The sequence below is a fragment of the Hipposideros armiger genome, unplaced genomic scaffold (assembly GCF_001890085.2).
Source record: "Hipposideros armiger isolate ML-2016 unplaced genomic scaffold, ASM189008v1 scaffold_476, whole genome shotgun sequence".
Lineage (NCBI taxonomy): Eukaryota > Metazoa > Chordata > Mammalia > Chiroptera > Hipposideridae > Hipposideros > Hipposideros armiger.
The window spans coordinates 888,231-902,890 of NW_017731826.1; the positions used below are offsets into that span (position 1 = coordinate 888,231).

A 14,660-nucleotide genomic window follows, 5' to 3' on the forward strand; every position below is an offset into this window, starting at 1 on the left:
AACACAGGGCTAAGGCTTCGCGGGCCGGGCGGCGGGAGGGAAGCCTCCAGAGGAGGGGCACTTACGGGAGCGGAAGAATTAAGAGTTTTCGGGCCGGGGGTGAAGTGAGGAAGTTCTCGGGCCGGGCCTCCCGGAGCCACGGGGGTGGGGGCGGAGCTCCCGATTAAGGGAGGCTTCCTTTGGGAGGCCGGGAACAGTTCCCGAGACCCGCGGGGGGCCGGCGGCTTTCGGGGCGGAAGGAACTTCCTGGGGTAGCGAGCAGGGCGAAGAGTTGGACAATTGGGAAGAGCTCCCCCACCCACAGGCGTAGGGGGTGGCGGGGGGCAGGGGTCGTCCGCTCGCAGCGGCTCACCACGACGGGTCCGGAGTCCGGAAGGCCGGCGCGCGGGGTTGCGTCCCGGAGGCAGAGGCCGCGTGACTGGGAGGGCGGCGAGCCGGACGTGGGTCACGGGGTGTAAAGCAGGAAGTGCCACCGACGGGCCCGCCAAGATGTCACCAATGGAAACGCGTTCTGCAGGTGCGGCCCGCGCGGTCGGCCAAGGCAGGAAGTGGGGGGAGGAGGGAAGAAAAGCAACGAGGAAGACCGTTCTGAGTGCATTCTCAGGAAAGGTGCCAGGGTGGGGAAAAGTCCAAAGTGCCAGCGGGGGGAGGGGGGAGGAGCAGAAAGGGGAGGATAGGCAAGGCTTACGTGGAAGGAGAAACCGTAAAATTAAAGGAAAAAAAATCACCTCTGAAGGCAGGAAGAATTTAGAATGGAAACTTGTGGATATACAGTACCTTGGCTTTGTAGATTTGATCAGACTCATGTAAATGGTTTGCATAATTTTTAAAGATTAATTTTAAAATATGCAATTCTTAAATTTTAATACCTAACAAGCAATTACATTTTTATGAACCTTTAAATCCTAATTCAAATGAATCAAATGAATAAACTAAAACAACTGTAAGGCAAATGCAGAAATGTGAAGTGACCGAATTTTACTTGTGATTATGTTGCTTTGATTTTGAGTCATGCAATATCAACTACAACTGAAATTCTTTTTTAAAATCTTATTTTAAAAAGGGTCCTTATTTAGAGACATCTGATGTCTAGAATCTTTCTAAATAATCTGGATGGAGAGAGCATACAGATGAAACAGCACGGGTGCCATGACTGAAGCTTGGTGATGGTATAAAGAGAGTTTCCTTATTTATACTTTTCTCTACTTTTGTGTATGTTTAACACTTTTAGTAATAAAGTTTTTAAGAGAAAATAAAAACTTACTAGAAATAACTATCAAATTACAGGATTAATAGGGAAGGAGGAAGGTACAAAATGAGAATAGGATGATGCAGTCTACAAAGCCAGACTAGGAAACTCTACAAATACAAATGAGCCTGCCCTTCAAGAAATTAGCTGCAATGGAAAAAAACACGGAGGCTTTACTGAATAAAAGAAATTTAAGAGATTTATCGAGGATTCACAATGCATGGGACATGCTTACATCTTGATTTAAGCAAACTGGTAAACATTTATGAGAATTTAACATACTTGAATATTGACTAGAAATGTGTTCTTATTTAAGATAAGACAGAATTGTAGTTAGGTTTAAAAATAAAGGAATTAATTTTTAGAAATGCATTTTGAAGTATTTGTGAATGAAATGATATGATGGCTGGGATTTGCTTAAAAATTATCTGAGCGAAGTAGATGGGGGGGGGGGCCATAGAGAAAAACTGTCCATAATTGGTAATTGTTGAAGCTGGGTAATAGGATTCAAAATCGAAACATCCCATGGAAAGTGAGAAACAGACACTAAAAACTCACATTCAAGAGAAGTAAAACAATAATCTGGAAAAAATAGTTAAGCCACAAAATTGGCTTGTTTTTTGGAAAGAATATCTACATAGAAATGGGTACTATGACAGCTTCATAAGCATTTATTTCACTTCTTAAAATCTTCCTCAAAATATATTCTTGGTAATTTATGACTGGCATGCATTTTCACACCTGTTTTATTTGAATGTATTTGTTGCAGAGAAGTAGTTTTACATGAGCCTTCTTTGGCTTAACTGGTTGGTGACACTAGCAAGGCAAGTGTTAATAATTGATCACTCATGATAATGATTCCTGCCAGTGAAGGAACAACATGTACAGAAGACGCAGGGAGTCTCTTCTGAGACAGAAGGCACCTGAAAACCCCTGCAGCCAAGGGCTGAACCCAACAAAGGAGGGAAGCTGAGGAAGATGGCCATAGCCTTGAAAACCTGGTTTGGTAGTTTGGACGTTATTCAAAGGCCAATGGGAAGTCACATAATTGTTTCAAAATGTATTCTGAGTTTTGCTTTTCAACAGAAAAGTGTAACTGCTGTCTGGAAAATGAACGGTGAGAACAGATGCATGGAAATGAGATGGGAAGGAATTAGGCAATTTTAGTAAGAGGGATAGTACCCTGCAACAGAAACACTGTGGTGGAAATTGCCCATGTAAAAGGATTTGGTTGATGTGCAATACGTAAAATTAACCAAGCTTAAAGAGCCATTGAATAACCAAATACTGTGCACTTACATGATGCAGGCATTGTACTAGGTCCACAGAACAGTAAAGAAAGGTCTGATGACAAATTCTGAAATGACCAAAAACTAGAAAAGGGGAATTAATTTACATAGGGGGGTTCAATGCAGAGATACAAATGTGACCTACCCCCTACCTAAGGTTTCAAAGTATAAGTTTAAAGACCATGTAATTCCTTTCTTCCTTTGTATATTATCCTACTTATTCCGCCCCCCCCATACTTGTTCAAATTCTTTATTTTTTAAATGCAACCCTTTACCAGGATATGTTTTGGTGTTGGCTGCTTTGTATAAATATTTTTATTTTGTGGTAAATCCTTTTAATCTTTATATTCAGTTCTTATTAAATCCACAAGAGGATTTGATTATTATTTCTGTTGCTCATGTCTGTTTTCCACTTGAGGAGCAGATAGTTCTGGGGGACAAGCAATTCCCCCAGAACATAATATTTATTATGTTTCCTGCTCTACTAAAAATTACGTTGGAAACCTCAAGTCAAGTCTCTTCCAACTCACCAATTTTATAAAGTCCCAATTTAGTAGCTTTTAAACATTTCTTGCTGTCAGGGACTCACTTGAGAATAAGACGCAGGTCATTATTAAACTTATTTAAAAAAAAAAAGCATGCACCCACACATACATACATACTATTGTACCTAAAATTTCAAGGGGCTCGCGCCTGAAATGTGAGAACTCTGATCTATTGGGTTGTCGGAAAAGTCATGATGTATTTTTTGTTTTTCGTTGCAAAAATGTGTCATGGCTTTTCTGACAACCCAATAATTTGCACAACATGCCAAGTTCAATACACAAAACTATTTAAAAGAGAGAAGCTGTGCAGATTGATCATGAAATACACCATTAATATTTAAAGTAATTATTGCTGTTACTACATTTTTATCCATCAAATATGTCAATCTGTAAGCAACAGGAAAGCTGTTTATTATGTTTTAACTATGAGGCCCTTTAGTTTACTTACTGTAGCTAAGTCTGGGGTAATAATACACTGTTTTTCCTCAGTGTTCATTTCTCAAAAGCTGTGTTAACTAAAAAGCAAAAATAGTACACTGTGATGTTAGGTAAACTATATCTGTAATGCTTGTATGGAAATTAACATAAAGGATAAATGTTTATACAACAGAACAAGCAACCATTGCTCTCTATATTTAACTTTTAATTTTATATAACCAAAAAGTATTTAAATACCCAATCAATATAAAAATTAATGAGATATTTTATTTTTTCATACTAAATCTTAAAAGCCTGTGTGTATTTTACGCTTACAGCCCATATCAATTTGGACTAGCCACATTTCTACAATATCGGACAGTCATTGCTCTATATAGATTGCATTGTGCAGGTGACTCAAAAAATCAAGATCTAAAGTTAACAGAACAAAAAATATATCAGGTGGGGTCTTCATAAAAAAGAAAGTGCTGTTAGACTTCCTTGTTAAAGATAAAATCTGTTCTCAATTGAGGAGAAATTTTCATCATCTGTATTAATTAGTAATGATTTCCCCACAGTAGAAAACATGATTCTAGCATAGCTAAGAAATAGGGTGTGTTTTTAGGGGGGGTATTCTGCTAAAGAAAATACAATTGCTAAGAAGACAGTCTCTCTCTACCAACTTTCGTATAACCCTCACTGCTTAAGCAAAGCAGCCCTGGGTGGGCAGGCAGTCAGATATGGAACTGGGGGGAGGGCCTAGCTTATGGTCTTCAGGGAGATCTTGGGAATACAAGCCCACAGCCCCCTCCAGGTGTTCCTCAGGGGGCCTAGAGCTTCCTCCTGGGGCTCCCTGGAAAGCTGACACCTTGTTAGGTGCCATGTAGCTGCCACAGGAATGAAGAATACTCAGTGTTCACCACTCAAGGACCACAGCACACTGTGCTGGGGGAATGGAGAACAGAGCCAAGAGGAAAGGCACGTAACAATGTATGTGAGAGGGGCTCCAGCACCCAGAGAGAATACTATACATCAGACAACAGCTCAGAACAGCAGTTTGCAGAGAATAAGAAGTGCTCCACAAAACCATAAATATTTAACAAAAAATAGCGAGCACTTTCAGATAACTACAAAATTTAAAACTTTCTGGTACTAAAAATTGAGTTCAAAATTTATAAAGTTAGTAATGAATTGAAAGAAAGGATTGTGGCCTGAACACCAAGTTGAAGAACTAGCTCAAAACAAAGAGAGAGGACAAAAAATAGAAACGGGGAAAAGATATAAAATTTGGAGGACCTAAGATATAACTCGGGACAAGAGAAATCAACATGTGAATAACAAATGAAATTCCAGGAGAAAAAGGCACAAAATGGAGGCAAGAGAACAGATAAAGAATGGAAAGAGGGCCGGCCGAGTGGCACGTTGGTTAAGAACTGGCTTTGGGACGCCAGAGGGCCCCAGTTCGGATCCCACATCTGAGGGCCAGTGACACTGCCCTCTACAGCTAAGATGCTGAACAACAGCTCAACCTGGAGCTGGGCTGCCGTGGGTCACCCGCGAAGGCCTAGGCTGCAGCCCCTGCTGCAGTGGGTTGCCATGGGCTACCATATGTAGCCAGCAGCCAGCAGCCGCCGTAAGCAGCCGTCCAGAAGCCAGCGACTGATCTGCCTCGCCCGGGAAGAGCGCAATGATGGTGCCAACTTGGGCCAGTGAAGCAACGTCCTCCACAACTGGACTGAAGAACAAAACGACAGCAACTTGTCTGTTCCCCCTCAAAAAAAAGAACGGAAAGAAATTTTCTGGCTTTAAGATAAACTGTGTAGTTCCCAACAGATATTTTAGAAAGACAGAACCCAAGTCATGTATGTTGGTAAAACTCCTAAATTTAAAGTATAGAGAAAAACTGCTTTGGAAAAAGAACAGGTTAGGTACAAAGAATAAAAATATGGTAGCCACTAGCCACATGTGGCTGGCTACTGAGCACTTGAAATGTGGCAAGTACAAATTGAGATGTGCTGTAAGTATAAAATGCCCACTGAATTGCAAAGATTAAAACAAAAATGTAAAATCTCTCAATTTTTAAATATTGATTACATTTTGAAATATTTTGGATATACTGAGTTAGTCAAAATATATTAAAATATACTAAATTGAAATATTAAACATTTCCCGTCCCCTGCGTTACGGGCTGAATTGTGTCCCAAAAATTCATATGCTAAACCCCTAGTAGCTTAGAACGTGACTGGATTTGGAGTCTTTACAGAGATAATTAAGTTAAAATGAGGTCATTAGAGTGGGCCATACTCCAATATGACTGGTATTCTTATATAAGGGAAATGACAGAAAAGCAGAGGGAAGACAACGTGAAGACACAGAGAAAAGACCGCCATACAAAACAAAGAGAGGGGTCTGGAACATATCCTTTCCTCATGGCACTCAGAGGGAACCAACTCTGCTGACACCTTGATCTAGGACTTCTGGCTTCCACAACTGTGAGAATACGTTTCTGTTGTTTAAGCCACTCAGCCTGTAGTATTTTGTTATGGCAGCCCTAGCAAACTAATACGCTGATACCAAAACCAGACCAGTATCACAAGAAAAGGCTAATAACTATATGTTAATATCCCTTATGAATACAGATGCAAAATTCCTCAACAAAATACTAACCAAATCCAGCAACATATAAAATGCATTATACACTATGACCAAGTAGAATTTATCCCAGAAATGCTTAATGGCGTTTTAACATAAGACAATGTTCCGGAATTAGATAGTGGTGATTGTTTTGGTTTTTTTGTGATTGTTTTTACAGTTTTGTGAATATACTAAAAACCTCTGTACCCTTTAAAAGGGTGAACTGCATGGTATGTGAATTATATCTCAATTAACAAACAAAATTATATTTGTCATTCATACCGTAATTCTGTTAGACACAGTATTCTAACCAAATACTGTGTAAAGAACAGAGACCTCAATTAGGAAAGAGGAAGAATGGAGATGTCAGAGATGGTCATCTTTGCAATGTAAATAGACTTATAAGGAAAAGAGTGTGATAGAAATTTGTAATATTTGTAGTAGGTGACAATTTTTTGAAAGAGAGGCACACTGTCAGGGGAAACCTAAAAGGAATTTAGAATATTTCACTCTAGTTTATTATTTCCCCCCCTTAATTATCACTTTTTAAGTCCTGTTTATTAATAAGGGAACTATTTCCTAGCCCAAGGCCACATGACTTTAATTTATGAAGCCCTGTTGTTTGCACCTGCATGTTTACATTTGCTCTACAACAACCTGGAGTTGATTTTCCATTTCCAAGTGTTTTAAAATTAGTTTATTAAGTTTCATAGTCTTAATTTCACTCATAAACTAAGGGGGAAAAAAATCCTAAAATAAATTTTAGCCAACCAAATCCAGCAACACACAAAGCAATAAACACATCATGACCAAGTTAGGTTTATTCCAGGAATCCAAAGTGTAGTTCATCATCTCAAAGTTAATCATCACTGCAATTTGTCACATTGACATATTAATGAAGGCAACATATGAGTTAACTAGGAATATTTCATATTTTGTGAGAAATGCTAAAAAAATCCTAAATAATAAAAGTAGAAAATAGATGAATTCCTCTATCATCTGAGAGTGGGAACTTTCCTGACCATGACTCAAAAACCAGAACATGGGAAAACGCATGCATGACTAAAACCACCGTAAGCTAAGCAAAAATACAAATGATACAATGGGAAAGATATTTGTAGTTTATTTCCCAAGTGTAAGAACGTCTAAAGAGACAAAATGTCCAACAATCCAAACAAAAAGGGCTTGAGGTATGGACAGTTGACAGGAAAAAAAAATGCCCTTAAACATAAAAAGATGCTCAACCTCACCTATATAAGATAAACTTTTAAATGAAATGACATTTAAAATATCTATCTAAAAGTTTGCAAACACATTCCCTTGACAAGACAGTAGATAATCAGCAGACTGTCTCATCAAACACTGTTTGTGGAAATAGTAAATGGTTCAACCCCTTAAGTCAAAACAGGAACGACACCTGCAAAGGCTATTCACTGCAGCACTTTGTAATAGGAAAAAACTTTCTAGAAACAACCCAACTGCCCATCACTAGAGGTCCAGTTGAATATTCTTGTTAATCCACTTAATGAAGATCAAGGAAGCCAGGAACCAATATGAAGGGCTCCCAATGGCCAATAAAGGGATAATTTGAGCATCAAAGAGAATAAAACCTATATTAAAACATATCCAGTTAAAATCAATGACTTCATAATGATATCCTAAAAATTGTCTTTGGTACATCCTACAGATTCAATTCATTATGCTGGATATTGATGAACATAAGGAATCAAAAAATGTAACCTGCTTTTTACAAAGTACATTTTAGAGTAATCAAATGATTAACAAAGAAATTTCTTTATATAAGCATTCCTGATAATAAATGAGAAAGAATATTTAAAGTATAAACTAATTTGGAAACCATTAAACAAAACAATGGATCTAGGGAATAATCACCAAAGACTGCTAACGTCACAAAGGGGGAAGGAATGCCAACCAATATGTGCCCTCTGGCAGGAGTACATAGTTCCTCAAATGAAGTTATTTCCACAAAAAAATCTCAACAGAATCAGAACAGCCTTTAGAGGTAACTACCATTTTACAGAGATTCAAACACCACCATAGGAATGCAATCTGAAAAACCCAGAGTGAAGAAGGAATTCTACATGACACAAAACCTGGTTTGTTCAATAATCTTTTAAGTGCAGAGAACCTCTCGATATTCACTAATAAGATAGCCACTTGTCATACTTGAAATGGCTGGTACAAAGTGACATGTGCTGTCAATATAAAGTACACATTGGATTTTGAAAGGTTAGTTTAAAAAATATATATATATAAATTTACATGAATGATATTTTGGATGTATATTAGGTTAAATTATTAAAGTGAACTACATCATCATTTTTTACTATTATAAAACGTAAAATTACATATGTGGCTTGCATTTTATTTCTACTGGATATCACTGCTCTGAATTAAAACGTAACTTAAGAGATATAATCTACCAAATATTAAGGTGCGACCTTATTTAGATCCCAATTCAAACCAACCAGCTATATAACAATATTTATTGGGGACTGGCCAAGTGGCTCAGTTGGTTAAGAGTTTGCTTAAGAGCATGAACTCCGAGCAACAGGGTTGCTGGTTCGATTCCCACATGGGCCAGTGAGCTTCGCCCAGCTGAACTGCCAACAGGTGGCAGAAGGGCTCAGCTGGTGTGAGCACATGCTCCTAATGACAAGATTGCCTGTTTGATGGTGGGCAAAGCCCACCCGTGGCTGGGACTGAGCTCAGCTGCCGCCCAGATGGCTCAGAGGATAGAGCATGTGCTCTTAACAGCAAGGTTGCCGGTTCGACTCCCGCATGGGGAAAAAAATAAATAAATAAATAAATAAATAAATATATATTTGGGAGGGGGGCAGCCTAGTGGCTCAGTTGGTTAAGACCTCGGTCAAGTGCAAGCTCTGAGCAACAGGGTTGCTGGTTTGATTCCCGGCCCGAGCTGAGCTGCCAACAGGTGGCAGGATGGCTGAGCTAAAAAAAAATATATATACATATATATCTACATAATATATATATATATATATATATAAAATAATCAGGTGTATTTGTATACTGGGTATTTGTTGATATCAAAGAATTATTATTTCTTTAGGTATGATATTATTATATTTTAAAGGTCCTCAGAAGTATTTGTATACTGGGGGTATTTGTTGATATCAAAGAATTATTATTTCTTTAGGTATGATATTATTATATTTTAAAGGTCCTCAGAAGTATTTGTATACTGTGGGTATTTGTTGATATCAAAGAATTATTATTTCTTTAGGTATGATATTATTATATTTTAAAGGTCCTCAGAAACACAAGTTGAAATATTTATGGATAAAAATCTTATGTCTGGGATGTGCTGTAAAATAAACCAGGTTGGTCCTTAGCTGAGCCTGGTTCTCCTCCTGCCGTCTTTTTGTCTTCCACAAGAACCCTGGTTCAGGGCAACCGGGTTGGGGCAGGGGCCCTGGCAGGGGAGGGGGTGTCCCTGTCAAGAAGACCTGAGTCCTAGTCCCAGCTGTGTCACTGGGCAAGTGTCTTCTTGTCTCCCAGCCTCCATTTTCTCCTATGTAAAATGGGGGATAATAGCAATACTCCCTTATAGCCTGGTTATGAGCATGTGATTAAGAAAATGTTATGAAACACCTAACTCTGTGCCAAACCCAGTAAGGGTCAATTAACGTGGTTCTACAAAGAATCTGAGAGCCAGAGCTCACAATGGGGAGAACTTGTTGGAAAGTTACCTCCGTGGAAGGGGGAAACCCTCCCATTTCTGCAGCCTCTCCAACGTGTGTCTCCACACACTCCTTCAGTTTTGGCCCTCCTATACAAGGACTAACTCTCCTGTTTCCCCTTAAATCAATTAACATTTTTACTTGAATATTTTGTTTAATGGGGGCGTTGTAACAATACTCTTAACTGAAAACCAGTCACTTGTCGGTTTAAAAAAGTAACAAAAACAAATACTACAAAAAGAATGTTATATATTTTTTTAAAAACCACAACATGGAAATAACAAACCTACTCAATTTACAGAAATGCAGACAGGAACATGAGATCCCCAAGGCAAAGGATGGACTCGCTTAACGTCAGTGACAAAGCAATCTCGTCTAGAAATTAGCACTGAAAACATCACTTTTCACCGCTAGATCCTAATATACGTTTTGTCTAACCAGAGAACCCAAGATATTTTCATTACTAGAAATTCAGAAAGCTAACTTTAAAAACGAGACTGAAATAGTGAGTTACATTAAGATCGGTAGTTTCGATGGCGTTTTGAATTAAAAGATTTCAGCCTTCAAAACTCTCCCGGCTCCACCAGGTTCGGAACGCGCAAGGGCCGCCCCCTAACCTCAGGCGCCTCGGATCTCCTTCCCCTACACCCCAGCCGACCCGCGCGGTTCCCGGAAGCTGCCGCTGCCACACGGTCCCCCTTCAGCGCGCAGCCGCTCGCGGGTTCCTCTCTCGTCACCACCCCACCCCCAGCCCGCAGTGGCAGAGAGCCCCCGGCGCCCCGCAAACAGTTGTGAAAAATAGTTAAGGAAGCACGTTCTTTCGTCTCCGGGCCTCCAGGGGAAGGAAACTGCCGCGAACGGCGCCCCGCGGGATTAACGAGACGCCGGACGGCAGTCTCGCAGGTTCCCAAGGAAGGGGTGGTTCTCCCGGGCTGTGGTTTCCCAACCGTTTCTATTGAAGACCAGGGTAGGTCGGGTACTCGCAACCGGCGCGGCGTCACCCAGGCCGCCGGCGCCACTTTCCGTGAACCACGCGGGACACCGGAAACACAGGACGCAGTGCGAGAGCCGACAGCGTCCACAAGTTTCTTAGGCGCAGTCAATAACCAACAAACATATTCAAAGATACAAAGATGTAAAGACAAGGAAAAATAAACGGCTGATTAGTCAACGTTGCTCAGCATAAGTGTGGTCAACAGGCCAAGATAATGAGAACTAGAGTTTCAGCCAAAATGCAGACACAATACCTCTCAGTGCAGGAGACAGACGCAGACAAGCGCTCAAAGCACACACGCCGCACCAAAAGGAAGAAAGGCCGCAAAGGCAGAAAGTGGAGGCCGGGCGAGCGGGAACGTGGGCGGGGGAGGAGTCAGTTTCCCAACCAGTCCTGCGCAACTCCCCGGCGCTTCCAGCCACGTGGAGGTACTGCTTTCATTTTTAAATAAACTCCCTCTCCGCCGGTCGCCCGATGCCTTCACCCTGCTACGGGCAGAGGCGTTTGGGCTCCGCTCCCCCTGGAGTCCACACAAGGCCCTCCTTCCCTTCCTCGCCCCGGGCCCTTCCTCTTCGGACCCCAAATCTCAGCCCCGAGATCTAGTCCCCGAGTGTAAGGCCCTCGACCTCAGGCTCACCTTCTACAAGCCCAAATTTCAGCCCAGTCGCCCCTACCCTGAGGGGGCCCAGTCCCCGGTCGGTCCCGGGTGTGCGGCTATTGGCCTCGGAAATTCCGCCCGTCCCGCCCCTCACCTCGGGCTCCGGGACTCCACACCAGCTCTTCTTCACACCCGGCACCTCGGGCGTCGCTCTGAGCACCTAGAGGGTAGAACGCGGGAGACTTGGCGGTTGTACCTGAGGCAGTTGAGGCTTGTTTACCATCACCATGGAAACCCCTGGCAGCGCGCTCTGGGCGGGGCCTTGGGGAGCAGGTCAGGCGCGCGGTGGGCCGCTGCCCACAACCCCAGCCCGCTGTGCGCACGCGGCACTTAGGGAAGCACTGCTGCTATCAGTGTGCCCGGCCCCCGTTCGGCCCTGCGCCCCAGCACCCGGGGGCACTCGCAGCCCAGGGAGCCCGCGCCCCAAACCCACTTCTGGCTGCCCGCGCGACCGCGGGTCGGTTTCCCCCACGGAATCCCACCTTGTGCAAGAGGACGGGACGCAGTACTACTTCCACCACAGAACCGGAAGGACGCAAAGACCGGGGCGGGGCGAGGCCTTCGCGGCAGGCGTCCGGGGGCGGGGCTGCAGGAGCCATTGTGTCGCTCCCAGAGCCGAGCCGAGGATTAGTCACCCTGATGGGGGCGGGGCCGGAGCCTACGGATTGGACGGTGCACCAAAGAGAGCGGCGGGTCGTAGGCAAACCCGGCTCAGCTGATGAATGCGTTTGCTGAGCGCTGTTGAAGTTACTGACTGGGAGAAGCCCCCAAACTGAGCCCAAGGATTCATGGGCTAAAGACCAGCGTGAGCGACGTAAATGAGAGTCGTTTCCTGCAGAGGAAGAAAGAGGAAACTGAACACCAGAGACGGGTAAAGGCGGCTCGGAGGGCAGGGTTTAGGGAGGAATTAACAGATTGACTGAGGTTGCTCACGTGATTATCACTTGGGCTAAGAAGCCCCAAAGCCTCTGAAGGTGACTCAAGGAAGACTCAGGGGTAATGCACGGTTTTCAGTTAGTACCTGGGCCTACCCGCTGACTGAAAATGGATGGCTACGGCCTGAGACAGTGGAGCAGATTTTCTTGCTGTGTTCTAGAGTCAATAATGATTACCATTTTATTTTTGGGAAGTCTTCATAAAGAGGAAAAAAATAATCAAGGCACTCATCACAAGTTAAGCAGAAGATTATTTTTAAATCACCAGTTAAATTAAGGGAGTGCTTGGAATAGTGTCAAATTATGACTGGACGATAGTAGAGGAAGGAGCACTGTTTGTCAAAAGAAGCTGTTTCCAAAAAAGACAAAAGTGGGAAGAATAAAATGCAGGAGCTGTCAGAAGAGGTAAAAATTAATCAGGCGGGCCGGCTGAGTGGCGCGATGATTAAGAACTGGCTTGGGACACCAGAGGGCCCCGGTTCGGATCCCACATATGAGGGCCAGTGACACTGCCCTCTACAGCTAAGATGCTGAACAACAGCTCAACCTGGAGCTGGGCTGCCCTGAGTCGCCAGCGACGGCATAGGCTGCAGCCCCTGCTACAGTGGGTTGTGATGGGCTACCATGTGTAGCCAGCAGCCAGCGTGAGCGGCTAGCAGCCACAGTGAGCGGCCGTCCAGAAGCCAACGACTGATGTGCCTCCGGGAAGAGCGTAATGATGGTGCCAACTTGGACCAGTGAAGCAACGTCCTCCACAACTAGACTGAAGAACAAAACGACAGCAACTTGTCTGTTCCCCTTCCCACAATTCCCCAGCACTGTTCCCATACCCCCAATTCCCCAATAAAAATCTTAAAAAAAAAAAATTAATCAGGCAAAATTACAGAAAATGGGTCCTACTAAAATCAGATAGGTATTCTTAAAAAAAACCACACAATGATTCCATCACAATTCATGCTGTAGAAAAGTCTGTTTCCAGAGAGAAAATGCAAGTAGCCAATCAGAGGCAAATATTTAAAATTAAACCAAAAAAATAGTAATGCTTCCAAGTTTAGGGACTATGAAACCAGGTCCAAGAAGATATATTCATGTAGTCCATTAAGAGAGCCTTTGAGCAAAGTGGCTCTTTGATCCCTTCAAGTCTGACAGATCTCCGTCATTCATCAATGCAATAATTTTTCTAGTCTTTTCTGAATGAAAGGCCTGATTATGAGCCTGCCTCTAGTCCTAGGGAAGCATCCCGGGTGTCCACTAAAATCAGATATGAGTGCCAGCACAGTCACATATGAGCCCTCTTCCACAGCAAGTGCTAGAATCGTTTCCTGGTGCTACAGATCCCACGCCTTCTCCACAAATGTCTGGCTCATCTCCAACTGGGGAATGCCCATACCTGATCTACTTGGACAACCTTAGCTGTGGGGTCATGGGGGCCTCCACCCTTTCTTTTAATCTCTGTCTAAAAGTATCTCACCTAAGCTATGGAATCTCAAAAGACATGGTTTTATTTTGTTTTGTTTTTGTTTTTTAAAGATTTTATTGGAGAAATGGGGGAGGGGAACAGACAAATTGCTGTCCTTTTGTTCTTCAAGGACATGGTTTTTTGATTCTTGAGAGTACCTGCATGGAGATGTACCTTTAAGGTCTATGGTTTAAAAACAATTGAATTCATAACAAATGAAGATCACCCCAAGCTGTATCCTTACAGATTGACCTGCCTTTTGTTTATGTAACTATTTACAAAATTATCACAAATTTAATTACATTATCACAAATTTAATAACTTTCAATATTTTGTTTTAAAATAAGCTCCTCTCTGAAAACCATTAATCTGTAACAAATAGTACAGAGGTTTGTATTGTCTAGAGTCTATTAACATTTTCCAGTTGATAACCCCTGAAAAAACACTTTATGCATTAAGTTTGACCCCCTTCTCCAGGAGAGAGCCAGTTGGTAGGCAGGATCACCATAGCTCAGCGAAGGGTCTTACTCAAAAATCACAGTATCTGGGCCAGCCGAGTGGCGCGATAGTTAAGAACTGGCTTGGAATGCCAGAGGGCCCCGGTTCGGATCCCACATATGAGGGCCAGTGACACTGCCCTCCACAGCTAAGATGCTGAATAACAGCTCAACCTGGAGCTGGGCTGCTGTGAGTCGCTGGCAACGGCGTAGGCTACAGCCCCTGTGGCAGTGGGTTGCCACGGGCTACCGTATGTA

General features: G+C 42.7%; 1 protein-coding gene across 7 annotated transcripts in view; it reads right to left on the minus strand.

Moving 5' to 3' along the window:
* The window catches only part of HNRNPF (heterogeneous nuclear ribonucleoprotein F), a 20,583-nt gene extending 8,502 nt beyond the window's left edge, over nt 1–12,081 (minus strand). Inside the window, exons 1-3 of one of the 7 annotated variants that reach the window (XM_019666598.1) lie at nt 11,994–12,081; nt 11,606–11,671; nt 353–511 (exon numbers count right to left, since the gene is read on the minus strand). The gene's annotated coding sequence lies outside the window, so the exon portion shown is untranslated. Of the gene's footprint in view, nt 1–65; nt 229–352; nt 512–11,106; nt 11,213–11,490; nt 11,560–11,605; nt 11,672–11,944; nt 11,969–11,993 lie in introns of those variants that run through there. The other 6 variants (XM_019666599.1, XM_019666603.1, XM_019666602.1 and 3 more) reach the window with 6 other exon arrangements.
* Between the last annotated feature and the right edge of the window lie 2,579 nt (nt 12,082–14,660).